The sequence below is a fragment of the Protomyctophum bolini genome, assembly GCF_963924005.1.
Source record: "Protomyctophum bolini genome assembly, chromosome: 14".
Lineage (NCBI taxonomy): Eukaryota > Metazoa > Chordata > Actinopteri > Myctophiformes > Myctophidae > Protomyctophum > Protomyctophum bolini.
This window is the reverse complement of record NC_137875.1, coordinates 3,647,758-3,671,061: the sequence shown is the minus strand read 5'-3', so window position 1 is coordinate 3,671,061 and position 23,304 is coordinate 3,647,758. Positions and strand designations below refer to the sequence as shown.

General features: G+C 41.2%; 1 long non-coding RNA gene across 1 annotated transcript; it reads left to right on the top strand.

The window, feature by feature from the left end:
• Positions 1–21,131: 21,131 nt before the first annotated feature.
• LOC308328425 lies at positions 21,132–22,472 on the top strand. Its single transcript, XR_013965291.1, has 3 exons — positions 21,132–21,304; positions 21,715–21,807; positions 22,369–22,472. It is a non-coding gene; the product is annotated as an uncharacterized lncRNA (long non-coding RNA).
• Positions 22,473–23,304: the final 832 nt, after the last annotated feature.

Genomic DNA, 23,304 nt, shown 5'->3' with positions numbered 1-23,304 from the left:
GGGTCACTGGCCTGTCTGATCTGCAGTGTTGAAGCTATATGATGTGTGGGTCACTGGCCTGTCTGATCCTCAGTGTTGAAGCTATATGATGTGTGGGTCACTGGCCTGTCTGATCCTCAGTGTTGAAGCTATATGATGTGTCATGGGTCACTGGCCTGTCTGATCCTCAGTGTTGAAGCTATATGATGTGTCATGGGTCACTGGCCTGTCTGATCCTCAGTGTTGAAGCTATATGATGTGTCATGGGTCACTGGCCTGTCTGATCCTCAGTGTTGAAGCTATATGATGTGTGGGTCACTGGCCTGTCTGATCCTCAGTGTTGTTGGTAATCCTGTTGATTAGGAAGGGCCTGTTCATGTCTATATATCTGTATGGTGTTTGGTCTTTTTGAGTGGTGCAACCACTCCTATAGACAGGTGTGTGTGTGTGTGTGTGTGTGTGTGTGTCCGAGCACGGAAATAGCATATTGTCACCACAGTGTCACTGTTGTGCAGCCTAACACACAGACAGAGGCCAGGGAGGAGAGCTAGTACAGTACGATTTTTAGAATTAATTTCTGAATGTATTGGGCCTTTTGAAATAGTGGAATCACTTTGGAAATTAATTCATGATTAAGAGTCATTTAGCTGCATAATGCGATTAATCTAGAGTTGCAATCTACCCTCCATAACATCCCATTGATACAAATTACATTTATGGTCTGCTTGTATTAAAGGACAACTTTAGTTTTTTTCTAAATGAGGTTATTAGATGGTAAAAGATGAATGTGTTTTGTTTCTTTCGTTTTAGCTTTTATAGCTATTTCTTTACAGGTGGGGGGGGGGGGGGGGGGCATTGGAACATGGGGCTAAATATGTTTTTTTTTAACAAAATGTCATAGCTATTCTCCTATTAGTCCTACTAGACCCCATACAATTACATCTGGCCACAAACGATCACAGGATCTACTGATCTAATGTGAAGGGGGAGGTGACAAACGGACAGCCCCCTAGCCGCAATTTGCAACTCTAGATTTGTTTTATAATGGGATGAATCTAGAGTTGCAACAATACCCTCCATTGACTCCCCATTCGTCCAGTTTGCGTTTCTGATCTGCTTGTATTAAACAACGTTAAACTCTCCAACATTGCAGCTCTAGGCCAAGGTTGAATTATCCTCTTTCAATCTGCTCCCCTCTCCCCCTGCTCTCTCTCTCTCTCTCTCTCTCTCTCTCTCTCTCTCTCTCTCTCTCTCTCTCTCTCTCTCTCTGTAATTAGCAGGCAACAGTGCAACACTATCTCTCTCTGTTTCTGGCACAACAGCGCCACTATTTCCCCTACTGGTACTCTAAACATAGTCACATAGGTCAGGACGGACATTGCTGTTCCTTGGAGTGGTTGCACCACTCAAACATCCACATGTTATGGGCTACTTTCTGTCACGATTAACGGGTCGCGCTGCTGCCTCCTGCATTATGTGCAAATTCTAAACGGGTTCCATGCAGGGTCGTTCAGTGACTTTGACGAGCGCTTCCAAACTCCAACACTTAGAAAAAGAATCACCTGCACAGAATGTCTTGACAGAAAGTAACAACATCTCTAGGGTGGATTTGTATGAAACAAAAGCTTGGCCGATTGAAAGAGGATAATTCAAGCTTGGCCTAGAGTTGCGCGGTTAGAATGTCAACAAACACAGTGCAGCCTCCCCCTGGCCAGCCGGGGCGCCTGATGGAGGGGAAAGGAACTGGTCTCTATGCTGCCTCCCCCTGGCCAGCCGGGGCGCCTGATGGAGGGGAAAGGAACTGGTTGGAATAACGTGTTCCTTCCACGCGCTATACGTCCAACCAGGGAAACTCCCCCCTGTCAGGTGTAAAGGAGCAACTTGGACACTCAAGCATGAAGGAAGCATGAGTTCAAGTCCGTTGCTCTCCCCAGGTTGGCGGAGGGTGTGTAGAGCCCAGGATCACATTAGTTGATTGACACAGGGGTGAAAAATGGGTTACAAAATCGTGGCATAAAGAATATATTAAAAAAGAAAAAACGCAGTGCTTTCTCACTGTTCTCAAAGGGAGACGGAATGGAAGAATATGCTATATATTTAATAACAATAATAAGGCCAGGGAAACATGATGAGAAATGACTAATGAGCAAAGTAAAATAATATGGAAATGCGATTTATAATGAATATTATTATATATGAATATTACAACCCCTATCACACAGGAAAGTGTATTTATGAAACTAATAATAAAATGATCAGCTTAAATACTAAAATAGACGGATCTGAGCCTGTGTAAATAAATGAAACACTATAATTATGGATCTGAGCCTATTTAAATAAATGAAACACTATAATTATGGATCTGAGCCTATTTAAATAAATGAAACACTATAATTATGGATCTGAGCCTATTTAAATAAATGAAACACTATAATTATGGATCTGAGCCTATTTAAATAAATGAAACACTATAATTATGGATCTGAGCCTATTTAAATAAATGAAACACTATAATTATTGATCTGAGCCTATTTAAATAAATGAAACACTATAATTATGGATCTGAGCCTATTTAAATAAATGAAACACTATAATTATGGATCTGAGCCTATTTAAATAAATGAAACACTATAATTATGGATCTGAGCCTATTTAAATAAATGAAACACTATAATTATGGATCTGAGCCTATTTAAATAAATGAAACACTATAATTATGGATCTGAACCTATTTAAATAAATGAAACACTATAATTATGGATCTGAGCCTATTTAAATAAATGAAACACTATAATTATGGATCTGAGCCTATTTAAATAAATGAAACACTATAATTATGGATCCTGTGTGCGGACTTCCCTCTTTTGAACTTTGTTTGAAATGTATCCATTCTACAAACTGAATAAAAACGTCAATCAATCAAACCCAACATACATTATAATTTGACGACTGGATGACACTGTATCTCCTTTTCAGACTCATGAAATGATGGAAACTGACCCCATGTTTTGTATATTTTGTATATATTTTATTTGTATCATTTACATATTTTGCAAGACAGTGTGAAGCATGACTGGATAAATCCTCAAAAAATCTAGAATCGGTTTATATTCTCGTTTTAAATACCTATTTCTAAGCCATTTCTAAACAGTATTCAGATTGTCAAATACGAAATTAGAATTCAAATGGCCGTAAAATACACGGACCGAGATATGTGTGTGTGTGTGAGAGAGAGAGAGAGAGAGAGAGAGAGAGAGAGAGAGAGAGAGAGAGAGAGAGAGAGAGAGAGAGAGAGAGAGAGAGAACTCAGCGGCAGTGAGATGAATTCCCCGGTGAAACAACGTTGTTAGTCCATTATCTATTTCATCCCCTTCATTCTGATTATTATTTATTACCTTTATGGTGAGAAGCCTTCTCACACAAAGCCACACAACAGTAGGCTACTCAAGTAGGCTTAATAAATCCCATTTGGGCTCTAGGGCACTGAGCACTAAACCCTCAAACACCAACTTTACACACTTGATGCACATCTAATATGTAGGGCTTGTAGGCCATCACAGATTCAGCTGAAGCTGATCGTTTGGAGTTTGTTTTATAAACAACGCTGTAGTGTGAATGTGCGTCTCAGACTCAGCCTATACCTACTAACTACACCGTCTCCGCGCTGGAGACTTGAAAACTAAGTTAGGACAACAAGCCGATCCATAACAAAGTCAAACTGCTTTGTTTGATCATATTGATCACTGCTATGTTTGATCATATTGATCACTGCTATGTTTGATCATATTGATCACTGCTATGTTTGATCATATTGATCACTGCTATGTTTGATCATATTGATCACTGCTATGTTTGATCATATTGATCACTGCTATGTTTGATCATATTGATCACTGCTATGTTTGATCATATTGATCACTGCTATGTTTGATCATATTGATCACTGCTATGTTTGATCATATTGATCACTGCTATGTTTGATCATATTGATCACTGCTGATCATATTGATCACTGCTATGTTTGATCATATTGATCACTGCTATGTTTGATCATATTGATCACTGCTATGTTTGATCATATTGATCACTGCTATGTTTGATCATATTGATCACTGCTATGTTTGATCATATTGATCACTGCTATGTTTGATCATATTGATCACTGCTGATCATACTGATCACTGCTATGTTTGATCATATTGATCACTGCTATGTTTGATCATATTGATCACTGCTATGTTTGATCATATTGATCACTGCTATGTTTGATCATATTGATGATTTGGATTTGAATGCGCATATAGCGGACTGACCGCAGCGCATGTAATGCATGGGGTCTATTGGAGATCACGTTAAGGGTGCATGCGCAAACGCTTCTGCTAATGTCACTTCAATCAATAAACGGGAATTAAACCCGATTTAAATGGAAACGGATAATAATGTGGTCCCCGCAGAGGGAGAGTTTAGATCCGTGCAACGTGTCCGTGCGGCCCGCCGGCCCGTCATGGTCATAAGGATACAAAATATGTTTCTTCTGCTTTCAGTGAAGAAAAAAGTCATTTCTAGCGTTTCTAATCACACGATGCGATCATGCTCGACTGAGCCGTTTGTTCTTCCTGCTGACAAAAAGTGGCCGTGTTGTTGTCGTCGATTTACAAGTCCACACGCACCGCTGCAGCATGTATCCACGACGCGTTGTGCAGTTGTGTATCGGCTCGCGTTCGGTACGGGTAAACACCACCATCATGAGGAAGTGCTAACAAGTTACGGGCGGGCGCGGACAGAAAGCAGCTTGTTTTGTGCTTGTGCAAAGAAGGCTTGTTTCGGATCAACCTATGCATGTGAAAGTGCAATGGGAATTATCAAGTAAAAACAGCGCGACGCTTTCATCGACGAGACCCATGCGTGACTGTCGGAGCAGTGGCGAAAATGAAGACTCAAGTGTCACATTAAGTAAGAAATCTCTCACTCTCTCCCTCTCCTTCTATCTCTCTCTCTCTCTCTCTCTCTCTCTCTCTCTCTCTATCGTAGTTGTGGCGTTTACTGTTTATCGTCCCCGATGTATGTCGTCTCTCTCCTGCCTCCTCTTTAACAAATCAAACCTGATTCATGAAACTATTCGTTTTAATTTGTAGGCAGTAATTAGTAAAGAAAAGTGTGACTGAATGTCACTGGAAGATATTCCTGATTCTCTGTTGTGTTTGTCAGCCACTAGCCTCGGAAACCCAGTTTTTATTTCAGCCACTGACTGAAGCCAATCAGCCATTGACTTATTGCACTTATTACATTGTTGCACTGTTACTAATTCACGTTTGGTGAATGAAGCCTGATTCTTGATTTGGAGTCATTATATATATAGAGAGCCTGAAGTAGGAAACATGTTTGTTTCCAGAACTGTAATTTATAGGTATGTTATCATTTGTACCAGTCCATGAGACTGTGATATGACTTATTCATTTCAGTAGTATTGGCCTCTTGGTTATCTCTGATATTTGATTTATTTAATTATTGGCAACAGTAGTCTGTTCATGTTCACATTTTGTGAATAAAAGCCTAATTTTGTAACTTAATTTTTATTAATAATCATTCCATGTCATGACAATATAATTTTGTTCAATGAGGTTTGGCCTTTCCTAGATGGAAATGTATAGTCAGTTTTCTGTGTGTTTCCTACATTTTTAGACAACTCATAATGTGTCCAATATAGGACCGACATTATTTGGACTTTTGGTATTTTGCTGAGCCATCTTAAGTTGAGTAGCCCTGGTTTAGATGCTGAGTGGCCCCTGAGCCATCTTAAGTTGAGTAGCCCTGGTTTAGATGCTGAGTGGTCCCTGAGCCATCTTAAGTTGAGTAGCCCTGGTTTAGATCAACTGATAAAGGCCTGTCCAGAAAAGCCAAACGGAGCTCATGCAAGTTTGAGTCAGATATGTTTTATTTCCCTTTTTGTTCTGCATTGTGTGTGTGTGTGTGTGTGTGTGTGTGTGTGTGTGTGTGTGTGTGTGCGTGCGCTTGTTGGGGGGAGACGTGTCCACTCAGTGTAAAGTGTGTGTGTGTGTGTATGTGTGTGTGTGTGTGTGTGTGTGTGTGTGTGTCTGTGTGTGTGTGTGTGCGTGCGCTTGTTGGGGGGAGGCGTGTCCACTCAGTGTAAAGTGTGTGTGTGTGTGTGTGTGTGTGTGTGTGTGTGTCAATGTTATAATAGTTAATTAAAACTAACAAAAAAACTTGAATTAATTTTTTTTTTTAGTTTAACTGAAACTAATAAAAATTAAAAATAAATTAAAAAACCATAACTAAACTGAAACTGTATTGCGTGTCCTCAAAACTAACAAACAAAATACCCTTAGTTTTATTTTTTATCAATATTTATATGCCTTTCGGATATTTATAATATAATCCTTTTTTATTTCCTCATTTCTCCAACAAGTTTTCCGTACGAAAAAAAACCTAAAACTAAACTATAACTAAACTATAACTAAAACTAAACTAAAACTAAGCATTTTCACCAAAATAAGAACTAGCAAACGCTCTAAAACTAAACTAACTGAATTAGAAAAAAATATGTCAAAACTAACTAAAACTAAACTATAATGAAAAAACCAAAACTATTGTGTGTGTGTGTGTGTGTGTGTGTGTGTGTGTGTGTGTGTGTGTGTGTGTGTGTGTGTGTGTGTGTGTGTGTGTGTGTGTGTGTGTGTGTGTGTGATACTGACACACACACACACACACACACACACAGTACACACCAGGGCCGGATTTAGCCAGCCCCACTAAGGTGGGCCGACAGAACCCCCCGAAATGCATATAAAACTATGCTATCATCATATCAGTTCATCTATCTTCTCCTTCTTTGTATTTGTATTTATTTATTCAGCACAGTATAAAAAACAACACAGTGAACATATAAATATGAGAAGGGTAGGGTGCTAGGCTGAGGCAAAAAGCCCAAGGGGCAGGGCTTATACGAGGCCTCTACCTATATAAATTAAAATGAAACATTGTATATGAGATATAGAATATCCAGAAAACATAATTGCAGTATATAAAACATAAACAAAACAAAAACACAACAAGAACATGATTAGAATTTTTGGTTATTTAAATGATTAGAGAAAAGAATAGATGATACAAAGAAATATAATTAGGTGATCTGGTCAATTAAGTGGGTCCTAAACTTATGTTTGAAATTTTTTAATTAAGTAGAATTTGATGAGATTGCTGTATAGGTGTTCCATAGCTGGGCCCCCCTGTATCTGATGGAGAACTGACACAGAGCAGTACGGAACTTTTGACCAACAGTATGCTAATAACCCAATTGCCCTTCCTGACAACTACCCTCTGCATTTACCCGGGCTTAGTTGGGACAACTTGTGCAACACAGGAAATGCTTTCTCGTATGTCTTCATGTGTTTCGACACAGTGGCATGCAGGTCTGTTTCGTTTGGACATAAGTTCCCTTTTCAGAGTTGCGTAGTCTGTTCCTGTTCCAGTAAGAGCATGCTGGGGTAGCCCCAAACCTCACTTTGACCCCGTATTATTGCTTATAGCAGCTTTAAGTAAAAGTAGCAATACTGCAACATATAAATATTCTTATACCTATAATATAGGTATAAGAACCTAACAGCTGTCTAACAGTAGAATATACACTCTACAATGCTGAGATGAGAGATGAGATTCAATTTATTGTCAATGTACAGTACAAGTACAGCACAGCACAGCGAAAAGTATTTTCGCATCTCACCAATGGTGCAAACATGTCAGCAAGGAGGATACATTATTTACAGTAGTACAGTAGTAATGAACTGAGCAGTAGTCATTTAAATAACTTAAGTAATAAATAAGAAGAAAACATGTTCTGTCCATATTGCACGTGGCCCTTATTGCACGTGGCCCAAACACTGTGTTACTGAACACACACTATAGCAATGATTACTGTCACAATATAGAGCTATTTAACACTGTTACTGAACACACTCTATAGCAATGATTACTGTCACAATATACATATAGAGCTATTTAACACTGTTACTGAACACACTCTATAGCAATGATTACTGTCACAATATAGAGCTATTTAACAATGTTACTGAACACGCACTATAGCAATGATTACTGTCACACTATATCACCTTTATGGTGAGAAGCCTTCTCACACAAAGCCACACAACAGTAGGCTACTCAAGTAGGCTTAATAAATCCCATTTGGGCTCTAGGGCACTGAGCACTAAACCCTCAAACACCAACTTTATACACTTGATGCACATCTAATATGTAGGGCTTGTAGGCCATCACAGATTCACAGTACAATGGCGCCACGCCTACCGTGACGTCAGCCTTGCATTTCTCACACACACACACACACACACACACACACACACACACACACACACACACACACACACACAACGCTGTAGTGTGAATGTGCGTCTCAGACTCAGCCTATACCTACTAACTACACCGTCTCCGCGCTGGAGACTTGAAAACTAAGTTAGGACAACAAGCCGATCCATAACAAAGTCAAACTGCTTTGTTTGATCATATTGATCACTGCTATGTTTGATCATATTGATCACTGCTATGTTTGATCATATTGATCACTGCTATGTTTGATCATATTGATCACTGCTATGTTTGATCATATTGATCACTGCTATGTTTGATCATATTGATCACTGCTGATCATATTGATCACTGCTATGTTTGATCATATTGATCACTGCTATGTTTGATCATATTGATCACTGCTATGTTTGATCATATTGATCACTGCTATGTTTGATCATATTGATCACTGCTATGTTTGATCATATTGATCACTGCTATGTTTGATCATATTGATCACTGCTATGTTTGATCATATTGATCACTGCTATGTTTGATCATATTGATCACTGCTGATCATATTGATCACTGCTATGTTTGATCATATTGATCACTGCTATGTTTGATCATATTGATTTGAATGCGCATATAGCGGACTGACCGCAGCGCATGTAATGCATGGGGTCTATTGGAGATCACGTTAAGGGTGCATGCGCAAACGCTTCTGCTAATGTCACTTCAATCAATAAACGGGAATTAAACCCGATTTAAATGGAAACGGATAATAATGTGGTCCCCGCAGAGGGAGAGTTTAGATCCGTGCAACGTGTCCGTGCGGCCCGCCGGCCCGTCATGGTCATAAGGATACAAAATATGTTTCTTCTGCTTTCAGTGAAGAAAAAAGTCATTTCTAGCGTTTCTAATCACACGATGCGATCATGCTCGACTGAGCCGTTTGTTCTTCCTGCTGACAAAAAGTATAGCTTAGCTGTGTGTGGCTGGCTATTTGGACATGTGAGCTTGACAGCTTGTAGATCTGCTATTGGTATATACATTTCGTACAAAACTTCCCCCTGGGTCCACAGTTGATATTGCTTATTGTGCAACATTGTGATTTGGATTACTACCCCACACACACACACACACACACACACACACACACACACACACACACACCTGAGTCAAATGACTAATTGACATCACCAGCTGGATTGGAAGTGACTGTTAACGCGTGTTGTGTTGTGTTGCATACATTTCCTGGTGTACAACATATAGACCATGTTTAAGTATAACACACCTGGTAATTAAAAGGGTTTTAAATGTGTTAATGTATTGACACTGTGCGGAAGCTATATGATGTGTGGGTCACTGGCCTGTCTGATCCTCAGTGTTGAAGCTAAATGATGTGTGGGTCACTGGCCTGTCTGATCCTCAGTGTTGAAGCTAGATGATGTGTCATGGGTCACTGGCCTGTCTGATCCTCAGTGTTGAAGCTATATGATGTGTGGGTCACTGGCCTGTCTGATCCTCAGTGTTGAAGCTAAATGATGTGTGGGTCACTGGCCTGTCTGATCCTCAGTGTTGAAGCTAGATGATGTGTGGGTCACTGGCCTGTCTGATCCTCAGTGTTGAAGCTAAATGATGTGTGGGTCACTGGCCTGTCTGATCCTCAGTGTTGAAGCTATATGATGTGTGGGTCACTGGCCTGTCTGATCCTCAGTGTTGAAGCTAGATGATGTGTGGGTCACTGGCCTGTCTGATCCTCAGTGTTGTCGGTAATCCTGTTGATTAGGAAGGGCCTGTTCATGTCTATATATCTGTATGGTGTTTGGTCTTTTTGAGTGGTGCAACCACTCCTATAGACAGGTGTGTGTGTGTGTGTGTGTGTGTGTGTGTGTGTGTGTGTGTGTGTGTGTGTGTGTGTGTGTGTGTGTGTGTGTGTGTGTGTGTGTGTGTGTGTGTGTGTGTGTGTGTGTGTGTGTGTGTGTGTGTGTGTGTGTGTGTGTGTGTGTGTGTGTGTGTGTGTGTGTGTGTGTGTGTGTGTGTGTGTGTGTGTGTGTCCGTGTGTCCGTGTGTCCGAGCACGGAAATAGCATATTGTCACCACAGTGTCACTGTTGTGCAGCCTAACACACAGACAGAGGCCAGGGAGGAGAGCTAGTACAGTACGATTTTTAGAATTAATTTCTGAATGTATTGGGCCTTTTGAAATATAGTGGAATCACTTTGGAAATTAATTCATGATTAAGAGTCATTTAGCTGCATAATGCAATTAATCTAGAGTTGCAATCTACCCTCCATAACATCCCATTGATACAAATTACATTTATGGTCTGCTTGTATTAAAGGACAACTTTAGTTTTTTTCTAAATGAGGTTATTAGATGGTAAAAGATGAATGTGTTTTGTTTCTTTCGTTTTAGCTTTTATAGCAATTTCTTTACAGGTGGGGGGGGGGGCCACAAACGATCACAGGATCTACTGATCTAATGTGAAGGGGGAGGTGACAAACGGACAGCCCCCTAGCCGCAATTTGCAACTCTAGATTTGTTTTATAATGGGATGAATCTAGAGTTGCAACAATACCCTCCATTGACTCCCCATTCGTCCAGTTTGCGTTTCTGATCTGCTTGTATTAAACAACGTTAAACTCTCCAACATTGCAGCTCTAGGCCAAGGTTGAATTATCCTCTTTCAATCTGCTCCCCTCTCCCCCTGCCTCTCTCTCTCTCTCTCTCTCTCTCTCTCTCTCTGTAATTAGCAGGCAACAGTGCAACACTATCTCTCTCTGTTTCTGGCACAACAGCGCCACTATTTCCCCTACTGGTACTCTAAACATAGTCACATAGGTCAGGACGGACATTGCTGTTCCTTGGAGTGGTTGCACCACTCAAAAATCCACATGTTATGGGGCTACTTTCTGTCACGATTAACGGGTCGCGCTGCTGCCTCTGTGCACATTCTAAACGGGTTCCATGCAGGGCCGTTCAGTGACTTTGACGAGCGCTTCCAAACTCCAACACTTAGAAAAAGAATCACCTGCACAGAATGTCTTGACAGAAAGTATCTCATAATAACATCTCCAGGGTGGATTTGTATGAAACAAAAGCTTGGCCGATTGAAAGAGGATAATTCAAGCTTGGCCTAGAGTTGCGCGGTTAGAATGTCAACAAACACAGTGCAGCCTCCCCCTGGCGCCTGATGGAGGGGAAAGGAACTGGTCTCTATGCTGCCTCCCCCTGGCCAGCCGGGGCGCCTGATGGAGGGGAAAGGAACTGGTTGGAATAACGTGTTCCTTCCACGCGCTACGTCCAACCAGGGAAACTCCCCCCTGTCAGGTGTAAAGGAGCAACTTGGACACACACAGGCATGAAGGAAGCATGAGTTCAAGTCCGTTGCTCTCCCCAGGTTGGCGTAGGGTGTGTAGAGCCCAGGATCACATTAGTTGATTGACACAGGGGTGAAAAATGGGTTACAAAATCGTGGGATAAAAAATATATATATAAAAAAAAAAAAAACGCAGTGCTTTCTCACTGCATCAAAGGGACGTCAAAGGGAAACGTATTCTATGTTTTAATTTACCATTTATATATTTGACAAACAGTTTTCAGAACACCAAACCGTATCCCGAATACTGTTTGTCAAATACGAAATTAGAATTAAATTGGCCGTAAAATACACGGACCGAGATATGTGTGTGTGTGAGAGAGAGAGAGAGAGAGAGAGAGAGAGAGAGAGAGAGAGAGAGAGAGAGAGAGAGAGAGAGAGAGAGAGAGAGAGAGAGAGAGAGAGAGAGAGAGAGAGAGAGAGAACTCAGCGGCAGTGAGATGAATTCCCCGGTGAAACAACGTTGTTAGTCCATTATCTATTTCATCCCCTTCATTCTGATTATTATTTATTACCTTTATGGTGAGAAGCCTTCTCACACAAAGCCACACAACAGTAGGCTACTCAAGTAGGCTTAATAAATCCCATTTGGGCTCTAGGGCACTGAGCACTAAACCCTCAAACACCAACTTTACACACTTGATGCACATCTAATATGTAGGGCTTGTAGGCCATCACAGATTCACAGTCACAATGGCGCCACGCCTACCGTGACGTCAGCCTTGCATTTCTCACACACACACACACACACACACACACACACACACACACACAGCGAAGCTGATCGTTTGGAGTTTGTTTTATAAACAACGCTGTAGTGTGAATGTGCGTCTCAGACTCAGCCTATACCTACTAACTACACCGTCTCCGCGCTGGAGACTTGAAAACTAAGTTAGGACAACAAGCCGATCCATAACAAAGTCAAACTGCTTTGTTTGATCATATTGATCACTGCTATGTTTGATCATATTGATCACTGCTATGTTTGATCATATTGATCACTGCTATGTTTGATCATATTGATCACTGCTATGTTTGATCATATTGATCACTGCTATGTTTGATCATATTGATCACTGCTATGTTTGATCATATTGATCACTGCTATGTTTGATCATATTGATCACTGCTATGTTTGATCATATTGATCACTGCTGATCATATTGATCACTGCTATGTTTGATCATATTGATCACTGCTATGTTTGATCATATTGATCACTGCTATGTTTGATCATATTGATCACTGCTATGTTTGATCATATTGATGATTTGGATTTGAATGCGCATATAGCGGACTGACCGCAGCGCATGTAATGCATGGGGTCTATTGGAGATCACGTTAAGGGTGCATGCGCAAACGCTTCTGCTAATGTCACTTCAATCAATAAACGGGAATTAAACCCGATTTAAATGGAAACGGATAATAATGTGGTCCCCGCAGAGGGAGAGTTTAGATCCGTGCAACGTGTCCGTGCGGCCCGCCGGCCCGTCATGGTCATACGGATACAAAATATGTTTCTTCTGCTTTCAGTGAAGAAAAAAGTCATTTCTAGCGTTTCTAATCACACGATGCGATCATGCTCGACTGAGCCGTTTGTTCTTCCTGCTGACAAAAAGTGGCCGTGTTGTTGTTGTCGATTTACAAGTCCACACGCACCGCTGCAGCATGTATCCACGACGCGTTGTGCAGTTGTGTATCGGCTCGCGTTCGGTACGGGTAAACACCACCATCATGAGGAAGTGCTAACAAGTTACGGGCGGGCGCGGACAGAAAGCAGCTTGTTTTGTGCTTGTGCAAAGAAGGCTTGTTTCGGATCAACCTATGCATGTGAAAGTGCAATGGGAATTATCAAGTAAAAACAGCGCGACGCTTTCATCGACGAGACCCATGCGTGACTGTCGGAGCAGTGGCGAAAATGAAGACTCAAGTGTCACATTAAGTAATAAATCTCTCTCTCACTCTCTCCCTCTCCTTCTATCTCTCTCTCTCTCTCTCTCTCTCTCTCTCTCTCTCTCTCTCTCTCTCGCTCTCTATCGTAGTTGTGGCGTTTACTGTTTATCGTCCCCGATGTATGTCGTCTCTCTCCTGCCTCCTCTTTAACAAATCAAACCTGATTCATGAAACTATTCGTTTTAATTTGTAGGCAGTAATTAGTAAAGAAAAGTGTGACTGAATGTCACTGGAAGATATTCATGATTCTCTGTTGTGTTTGTCAGCCACTAGCCTCGGAAACCCAGACGTTTTTATTTCAGCCACTGACTGAAGCCAATCAGCCATTGACTTATTGCACTTATTACATTGTTGCACTAATCGTTACTAATTCACGTTTGGTGAATGAAGCCTGATTCTTGATTTGGAGTCATTATATATATATAGAGAGCCTGAAGTAGGAAACATGTTTGTTTCCAGAACTGTAATTTATAGGTATGTTATCATTTGTACCAGTCCATGAGACTGTGATATGACTTATTCATTTCAGTAGTATTGGCCTCTTGGTTATCTCTGATATTTGATTTATTTAATTATTGGCAACAGTAGTCTGTTCATGTTCACATTTTGTGAATAAAAGCCTAATTTTGTAACTTAATTTTTATTAATAATCATTCCATGTCATGACAATATAATTTTGTTCAATGAGGTTTGGCCTTTCCTAGATGGAAATGTATAGTCAGTTTTCTGTGTGTTTCCTACATTTTTAGACAACTCATAATGTGTCCAATATAGGACCGACATTATTTGGACTTTTGGTATTTTGCTGAGCCATCTTAAGTTGAGTAGCCCTGGTTTAGATGCTGAGTGGCCCCTGAGCCATCTTAAGTTGAGTAGCCCTGGTTTAGATGCTGAGTGGCCCCTGAGCCATCTTAAGTTGAGTAGCCCTGGTTTAGATCAACTGATAAAGGCCTGTCCAGAAAAGCCAAACGGAGCTCATGCAAGTTTGAGTCAGATATGTTTTATTTCCCTTTTTGTTCTGCATTGTGTGTGTGTGTGTGTGTGTGTGTGTGTGTGTGTGTGTGTGCGTGCGCTTGTTGGGGGGAGGCGTGTCCACTCAGTGTAAAGTGTGTGTGTGTGTGTGTGTGTGTGTGTGTGTGTGTGTGTCTGTGTGTGTGTGCGTGCGCTTGTTGGGGGGAGGCGTGTCCACTCAGTGTAAAGTGTGTGTGTGTGTGTGTGTGTGTGTGTGTGTCAATGTTATAATAGTTAACTAAAACTAACAAAAAAACTTGAATTAAAAAAACATTTTAGTTTAACTGAAACTAATAAAAATTAAAAATAAATTAAAAAACGATAACTAAACTGAAACTGTATTGTGTGTCCTCAAAACTAACAAACAAAATACCCTTAGTTTTATTTTTTATCAATATTTATATGCCTTTCGGATATTTATAATATAATCCTTTTTTATTTCCTCATTTCTCCAACAAGTTTTCCGTACGAAAAAAAACCTTAAACTATAACTAAACTATAACTAAAACTAAGCATTTTCACCAAAATAAAAACTAGCAAACGCTCTAAAACTAAACTAACTGAATTAGAAAAAAATATGTCAAAACTAACTAAAACTAAACTATAATGAAAAAACCAACACATTGTGTGTGTGTGTGTGTGTGTGTGTGTGTGTGTGTGTGTGTGTGTGTGTGTGTGTGTGTGTGTGAGACTGACACACACACACACACACACCCACTAAGGTGGGCCGACAGAACCCCCCGAAATGCATATAAAACTATGCTATCATCATATCAGTTCATCTATCTTCTCCTTCTTTGTATTTGTATTTATTTATTCAGCACAGTATAAAAAACAACACAGTGAACATATAAATATGAGAAGGGTAGGGTGCTAGGCTGAGGCAAAAAGCCCAAGGGGCAGGGCTTATACGAGGCCTCTACCTATATAAATTAAAATGAAACATTGTATATGAGATATAGAATATCCAGAAAACATGATTGCAGTATATAAAACATAAACAAAACAAAAACACAACAAGAACATGATTAGAATTTTTGGTTATTTACATGATTAGAGAAAAGAATAGATGATACAAAGAAATATAATTAGGTGATCTGGTCAATTAAGTGGGTCCTAAACTTATGTTTGAATTTTTTTAATGAAGTAGAATTTGATGAGATTGCTGTATAGGTGTTCCATAGCTGGGCCCCCCTGTATCTGATGGAGAACTGACACAGAGCAGTACGGAACTTTTGACCAACAGTATGCTAATAACCCAATTGCCCTTCCTGACAACTACCCTCTGCATTTACCCGGGCTTAGTTGGGACAACTTGTGCAACACAGGAAATGCTTTCTCGTATGTCTTCATGTGTTTCGACACAGTGGCATGCAGGTCTGTTTCGTTTGGACATAAGTTCCCTTTTCAGAGTTGCGTAGTCTGTTCCTGTTCCAGGAAGAGCATGCTGGGGTAGCCCCAAACCTCACTTTGACCCCGTATTATTGCTTATAGCAGCTTTAAGTAAAAGTAGCAATACTGCAACATATAAATCTTCTTATACCTATAATATAGGTATAAGAACCTAACAGCTGTCTAACAGTAGAATATACACTCTACAATGCTGAGATGAGAGATGAGATTAAATTTATTGTCAATGTACAGTACAAGTACAGCACAGCGAAAAGTATTTTCGCATCTCACCAATGGTGCAAACATGTCAGCAAGGAGGATACATTATTTACAGTAGTAATGAACTGAGCAGTAGTCATTTAAATAACTTAAGTAATAAATAAGAAGAAAACATTTCTGTCCATATTGCACATAGCCCTTATTGCACGTGGCCCAGTGCACAGAGTGCTTAACTAAGGTCCAGAGACCATGTTCCACGAGTCCAGTGGCCATATTATCACACGAGTCCACATAGTGTTATAGAGCGCCGCAGTCCCGCCCCCTTTCAGAAAAGCGAGTGGCCCAGGAAGTGGAAGCCCCATGCATTCTCCCATCGGCACTTTTAATATAATTTATTTAAAGACGGTTACGCCGCAGACAAAGCCAATTCGGATCGTGATGAATCATGACAATGAACACAATATTTTGGGCCGATCAAATAATTTATGAGACGAAAAATAAAACAAATAGTGTTGTCTCCTGACTTTCTTTTCTTCTTTCTAATGATTTGATCGTCCCAAAATATTGTGTTCATTGTCATGATTCGTCACGATCCGAATTGGCTTTGTCCGCGGCGTAACCGTCTTTAAATAAATTATATTAAAAGTGCCGATGGGAGAATGCATGGGGCTTCCACTTCCTGGGCCACTCGCTTTTCTGAAAGGGGGCGGGGACTGCGGCGCTCTATAGACTAGGATGTGTCTGGGTTGGGGGGAGGGGGGGCTGGCACTGGAGGAGGGAAAGGAGTGGATGAGGAGTTTAGGTGACAGTGGAGGGGAAGAAGCTGTTCTTAAAGGAGTGGATGAGGAGTTTAGGTAGAGGACAGTGGAGGGGAAGAAGCTGTTCTTAAAGGAGTGGATGAGGAGTTTAGGTAGAGGACAGTGGAGGGGAAGAAGCTGTTCTTAAAGGAGTGGATGAGGAGTTTAGGTAGAGGACAGTGGAGGGGAAGAAGCTGTTCTTAAAGGAGTGGATGAGGAGTTTAGGTAGAGGACAGTGGAGGGGAAGAAGCTGTTCCTAAGTCTGCTGGACTTGGAGGCAAGGCTCCTAAAACGTCTCCCAGAGGGGAGGAGGGCAAACAGACTGTGGTTGGGGTGAGAGGTGGTCCTTTATGATTTTATGAGCCTTCCTCAGGCACCGACTGTCATAGATGGCCTTAATGACAGGGAGAGATGTTCCGGTGATGCGTTGGGCAGTTTCCACCACCCTCTGCAGTGCCTTCCGGTCAGAGGCTGTACAGTTTAATGACAGGGAGAGATGTTCCGGTGATGCGTTGGGCAGTTTCCACCACCCTCTGCAGTGCCTTCCGGTCAGAGGCTGTACAGTTTAATGACAGGGAGAGATGTTCCGGTGATGCGTTGGGCAGTTTTCACCACCCTCTGCAGTGCCTTCCGGTCAGAGGCTGTACAGTTTAATGACAGGGAGAGATGTTCCGGTGATGCGTTGGGCAGTTTCCACCACCCTCTGCAGTGCCTTCCGGTCAGAGGCTGTACAGTTTAATGACAGGGAGAGATGTTCCGGTGATGCGTTGGGCAGTTTTCACCACCCTCTGCAGTGCCTTCCGGTCAGAGGCTGTACAGTTTAATGACAGGGAGAGATGTTCCGGTGATGCGTTGGGCAGTTTCCACCACCCTCTGCAGTGCCTTCCGGTCAGAGGCTGTACAGTTTAATGACAGGGAGAGATGTTCCGGTGATGCGTTGGGCAGTTTTCACCACCCTCTGCAGTGCCTTCCGGTCAGAGGCTGTACAGTTTAATGACAGGGAGAGATGTTCCGGTGATGCGTTGGGCAGTTTTCACCACCCTCTGCAGTGCCTTCCGGTCAGAGGCTGTACAGTTTAATGACAGGGAGAGATGTTCCGGTGATGCGTTGAGCAGTTTTTACCACCCTCTGCAGTGCCTTCCGGTCAGAGGCTGTACAGTTTAATGACAGGGAGAGATGTTCCGGTGATGCGTTGGGCAGTTTCCACCACCCTCTGCAGTGCCTTCCGGTCAGAGGCTGTACAGTTTAATGACAGGGAGAGATGTTCCGGTGATGCGTTGGGCAGTTTTCACCACCCTCTGCAGTGCCTTCCGGTCAGAGGCTGTACAGTTTAATGACAGGGAGAGATGTTCCGGTGATGCGTTGGGCAGTTTTCACCACCCTCTGCAGTGCCTTCCGGTCAGAGGCTGTACAGTTTAATGACAGGGAGAGATGTTCCGGTGATGCGTTGGGCAGTTTTCACCACCCTCTGCAGTGCCTTCCGGTCAGAGGCTGTACGGTTTAATGACAGGGAGAGATGTTCCGGTGATGCGTTGGGCAGTTTCACCACCCTCTGCAGTGCCTTCCGGTCAGAGGCTGTACAGTTTCCGTAGCAGACCGCGGTGCAGTATGTGAGGATGCTCTCGATGGCGCAGCGGTAGAAATTCCCCAGGATCTGAGGAGATAGGTTTACTTTCCTCACTCCTCAGTCTCCTCTATGCTATGTCTAGACCAGTGTTTTTCACAATATATAGAGCTATTTAACACTGTTACTGAACACACTCTATAGCAATGATTACTGTCACAATATAGAGCTATTTAACACTGTTATACTGAACACACTCTATAACAATGATTACTGTCACAATATAGAGCTATTTAACACTGTTACTGAACACACTCTATAGCAATGATTACTGTCACAATATAGAGCTATTTAACACTGTTACTGAACACAAACTATATAGCAATGATTACTGTCACAATATAGAGCTATTTAACACTGTTACTGAACACACTCTATAGCAATGATTACTGTCACAATATAGAGCTATTTAACACTGTTTACTGAACACACTCTATAGCAATGATTACTGTCACAGCTATTTAACACTGTTACTGAACACAAACTATATAGCAATGATTACTGTCACAATATAGAGCTAGTTAACACTGTTACTGAACACACTCTATAGCAATGATTACTGTCACAATATAGAGCTATTTAACACTGTTAAGAATTGTAAAGATTGTAAAGACAAAATCGTATCCCACAAAAACAGCATATTTTAGTTTTGTGTCTAAATCTCATCAAATGCTGGTCCGTGTCTCAAATTCCGACTAAAACTTAGTCAGAATTTGAGACACGGACCACCATTTGGTTTTCAATTGTCATTTACTGACGGGCCTTCATGTGAAAAGGGTTGAAAACCACTGCTGTGCATGAACACAGTTAAAGGACCTATAACCTAACATAACATTCTACTTTTTCAATTTATTTTGTGTTTTTGGGGCTCCCATAATATGTGTTTTCTATCCCCACAAATAACCAATTTTGAACAATCAAGCTTTCATATCATATCAGGTGCTTTAATGGAAATTGCTCTCAGGAACAGCTCAACTGATTTTGTCCTCATCGTGATGTCATCAATGTCACCCTACTTTGTATAATTCCTCCTCTTCTTCAGTCTTCAGTTCCAAATTTGCATTTCTACTTTGTTTACAATGTCCACCATTGTTGATTTTCCAAGCTGCCATGGAATGGAAACAAGCCTGTTTTGATCAGTATTTGATCAGTATTATAATGACTCAAATATGACATAATCTGCATATCAGCACCCCCCCCCCCCCCCCCCCACCACCACCTCAGGACATTGTGGTACTGCAGCTAAAACTGCTTTCAAAGTCCAGAAAGAAATGACAAGGACTGGTTATATCAGAGTGGTGATTGAGACTCAAACCATTAGAAATAACTAACTGAGGGACATGGACAATATGATATTAAATATTAAAAGCAGTTTTAAAATGCATTGTTGTTGTTGTTGTCGTCTGTCAGCGTGAAGCAGAAGAAGAAGCAGCAGAAGAAGAAGCAGCAAGGACGACATCAAGATGGGGAGGAGTAAATCACGGGGATGGAGCAAGGTCTGTTTATTTACTCACCAAACTAACTGAAGTTAGGGTTTAAATACATGGTAGAAATCCACTGTAAGAACGACGAAGACTGCAGCCATTAGTATTGGTGGTGAATTGAGAGAGATCAGTTGTTAAACAAATATTGCATTATTGTATCTGAAGTTGTTATATTTTACCTAAATATTTTGCTGATACATATATCAAATAAATGTATGAAGATTATGAAATATACATGGCAACTAGAACACGCTCGTGCGCACATACACACACACACACACACACACACACACACACACACACACACGCGCTTTGCTTATGGTTGTCCATTGAATCCGATGATGACGTCCACTTCTATCTGTGATACGTCAGTAGCCTCATCCTCCAGGTGTTACGGTCAGTAGCGGTCAGTAGTCTCATCCTCCAGGTGTTACGGTCAGTAGCGGTCAGTAGCCTCATCCTCCAGGTGTTACGGTCAGTAGCCTCATCCTCCAGGTGTTACGGTCAGTAGCGGTCAGTAGCCTCATCCTCCAGGTGTTACGGTCAGTAGCCTCATCCTGGGGGGGGGGGGGGGGGGGGGGCTAGCTGGCAGCGGCAGCTGTAAGCAGAGAGTAGCAAGCAGAAAGCAGCATGATACCATCTACAAACTATGCTACTATACCGCACTAGACACGTCACCCTGTGTGAATTCCGTACTGTTCCCATAGTATGTGCAGTGATTGAATGAACTCCATTCAAGCGACTAGAAATATGTTTATTGTGTCTTTCATTGTGAACACGGCTTTAGAGAACAAAGCTGAGATGTTAACATCCTCTCTCCGTTTGCCCCAGGAACCATCCATGGATTTACTTCAGGAACTCATCTTGAAGACTCTGAAGGAGCTGAAAACCAGGGAGTTCGAGGACTTCAAGGTTCACTTGCAACACCCTGATATCTTTGAAGGCCTCGTTCCTCTCCCACCGCTTCCAACCCCAGAGGTTCTAATCCCACAGTGCTTCCTTGAGAAGAACAGCAAGAAGGGCATCGCTCATCTGATGGTGTTGAGCTACCCCGGTCATGCTCCTCAGATCATGGTGAATGTTCTGAAGAAGATCCACAGGAATGATCTACTGCACAGGTTACCACACATGGCCAAAGGTAGGTGAACCTCATACGGTCTATCCCTGGCCAAAGGAGGAAATCTATAGTGTCTTACATGGGAGACGGTTCAAAGGGGAGATTGTGCACTCATCTAGTGCATGTGTTTAGACACTTCAAAGGGGAGATTGTGCACTCATCTAGTGCATGTGTTTAGACACTTCAAAGGGGAGATTGTGGTTGGACAGCAAGGACATAATCAAATATAATGTTTTCTTTCTGGAAACATTTGAACTTGAGTACTCGCTTGACCTACTTGTACATTCTTCCCTGCTGCAATAACAGTTATTTACCTTGCTAAACATTAATGTAATCAACTTAACATCAGTTTAATAGCCAGATAATAGTTAATTACTACCTGGTAACAGCAGGTTTCTTATACAATGCTGTTTTATTTTCTAACTCAACAGTAGCTGTGACATCAGACCAGCATGAAGCTACAGGCGCTGACCCAACAATGTCAAGTTCAACGTCAGCAAGTGGAGGAGTCTCTAAAGCTGAAGGTGAGCTGAAACTACGAATAGATTAACTTATTACTATTAGAATTATTATTAATTATTACTATTATTATTACTTAAAGAAAATAAAGGCAGGAGACAAGACTATTTGTTTTGTTTTTCTTCTTATAAATGATTTGATCGGCCCAAAATATTGTGTTCATTGTCATGATTTGTCACGATCCGAGTTGGCTTTGTCCGCGGTGTAACCGTCTTTAAATAAATACTTTCAGAAACGGCTATGGGAAAAAGGCATTGCTTTTCATTTCCTGGGCCACTCGCCGTTCTGAAAGGTGACGCTCTATAGCAATGATTACTGTGACAATATAGAGCTATTTAACACTGTTACTGAACACACTATAGCAATGATTACTGTAACAATATAGAGCTATTTAACACTGTTACTAAACACACTATAGCAATAATTACTGTCACAATATAGAGCTATTTAACACTGTTACTGAACACACACTCTATAGCAATGATTACTGTCACAATATAGAGCTATTTAACAATGTTAAACAGCAGGTTTCTTATACAATTCTGTTGTCTTTTCTAACTCAACAGTAGCTGTGACATCAGACCAGCATGAAGCTACAGGCGCTGACCCAACAATGTCAAGTTCAACGTCAGCAAGTGGAGGAGTCTCTAAAGCTGAAGGTGAGCTGAAACTATTAATAGATGTCTTCAATAAACTGATTAACCACTTGAACCCCAGCTTCCCTATTCTGAGGAGAACATTATACACAAATAGCAGATTTACAAGCTCACAACACATTTCAATGTGTCATGTTGTTCTCTATAGCAATGATTACTGTCACAATATAGAGCTATTTAACACTGTTACTGAACACACTCTATAGCAATGATTACTGTAACAATATAGAGCTATTTAACACTGTTACTGAACACACTATAGCAATGATTACTGTCCCACCATAGAGCTATTTAACACTGTTACTGAACACACACTATAGCAATGATTACTGTAACAATATAGAGCTATTTAACAATGTTACTGAACATGCACTCTATAGCAATGATTACTGTCACAATATAGAGCTATTTAACAATGTTAAACAGCAGGTTTCTTATACAATGCTGTTGTCTTTTCTACCTCAACAGTAGCTGTGACATCAGACCAGCATGAAGCTACAGGCGCTGACCCAACAATGTCAAGTTCAAATTCAGCAAGTGGAGGAGTCTCTAAAGCTGAAGGTGAGCTGAAACTATGAATAGATGTAAAACTGATTAACCACTTGAACCCCAGCTTCCCTATTCTGAGGAGAACATTATCCACAAATAGCAGATTTACAAGCTCACAACAGATTTCAATGTGCCATGTTGTTCTCTAAAGCAATTATTGCTGTCACAATATAGAGTTATTTAACACTGTTACTGAACACACTCTATAGCAATGATTACTGTCACAATATAGAGCTATTTAACACTGTTACTGAACACACTCTATAGCAATGATTACTGTCACAATATAGAGCTATT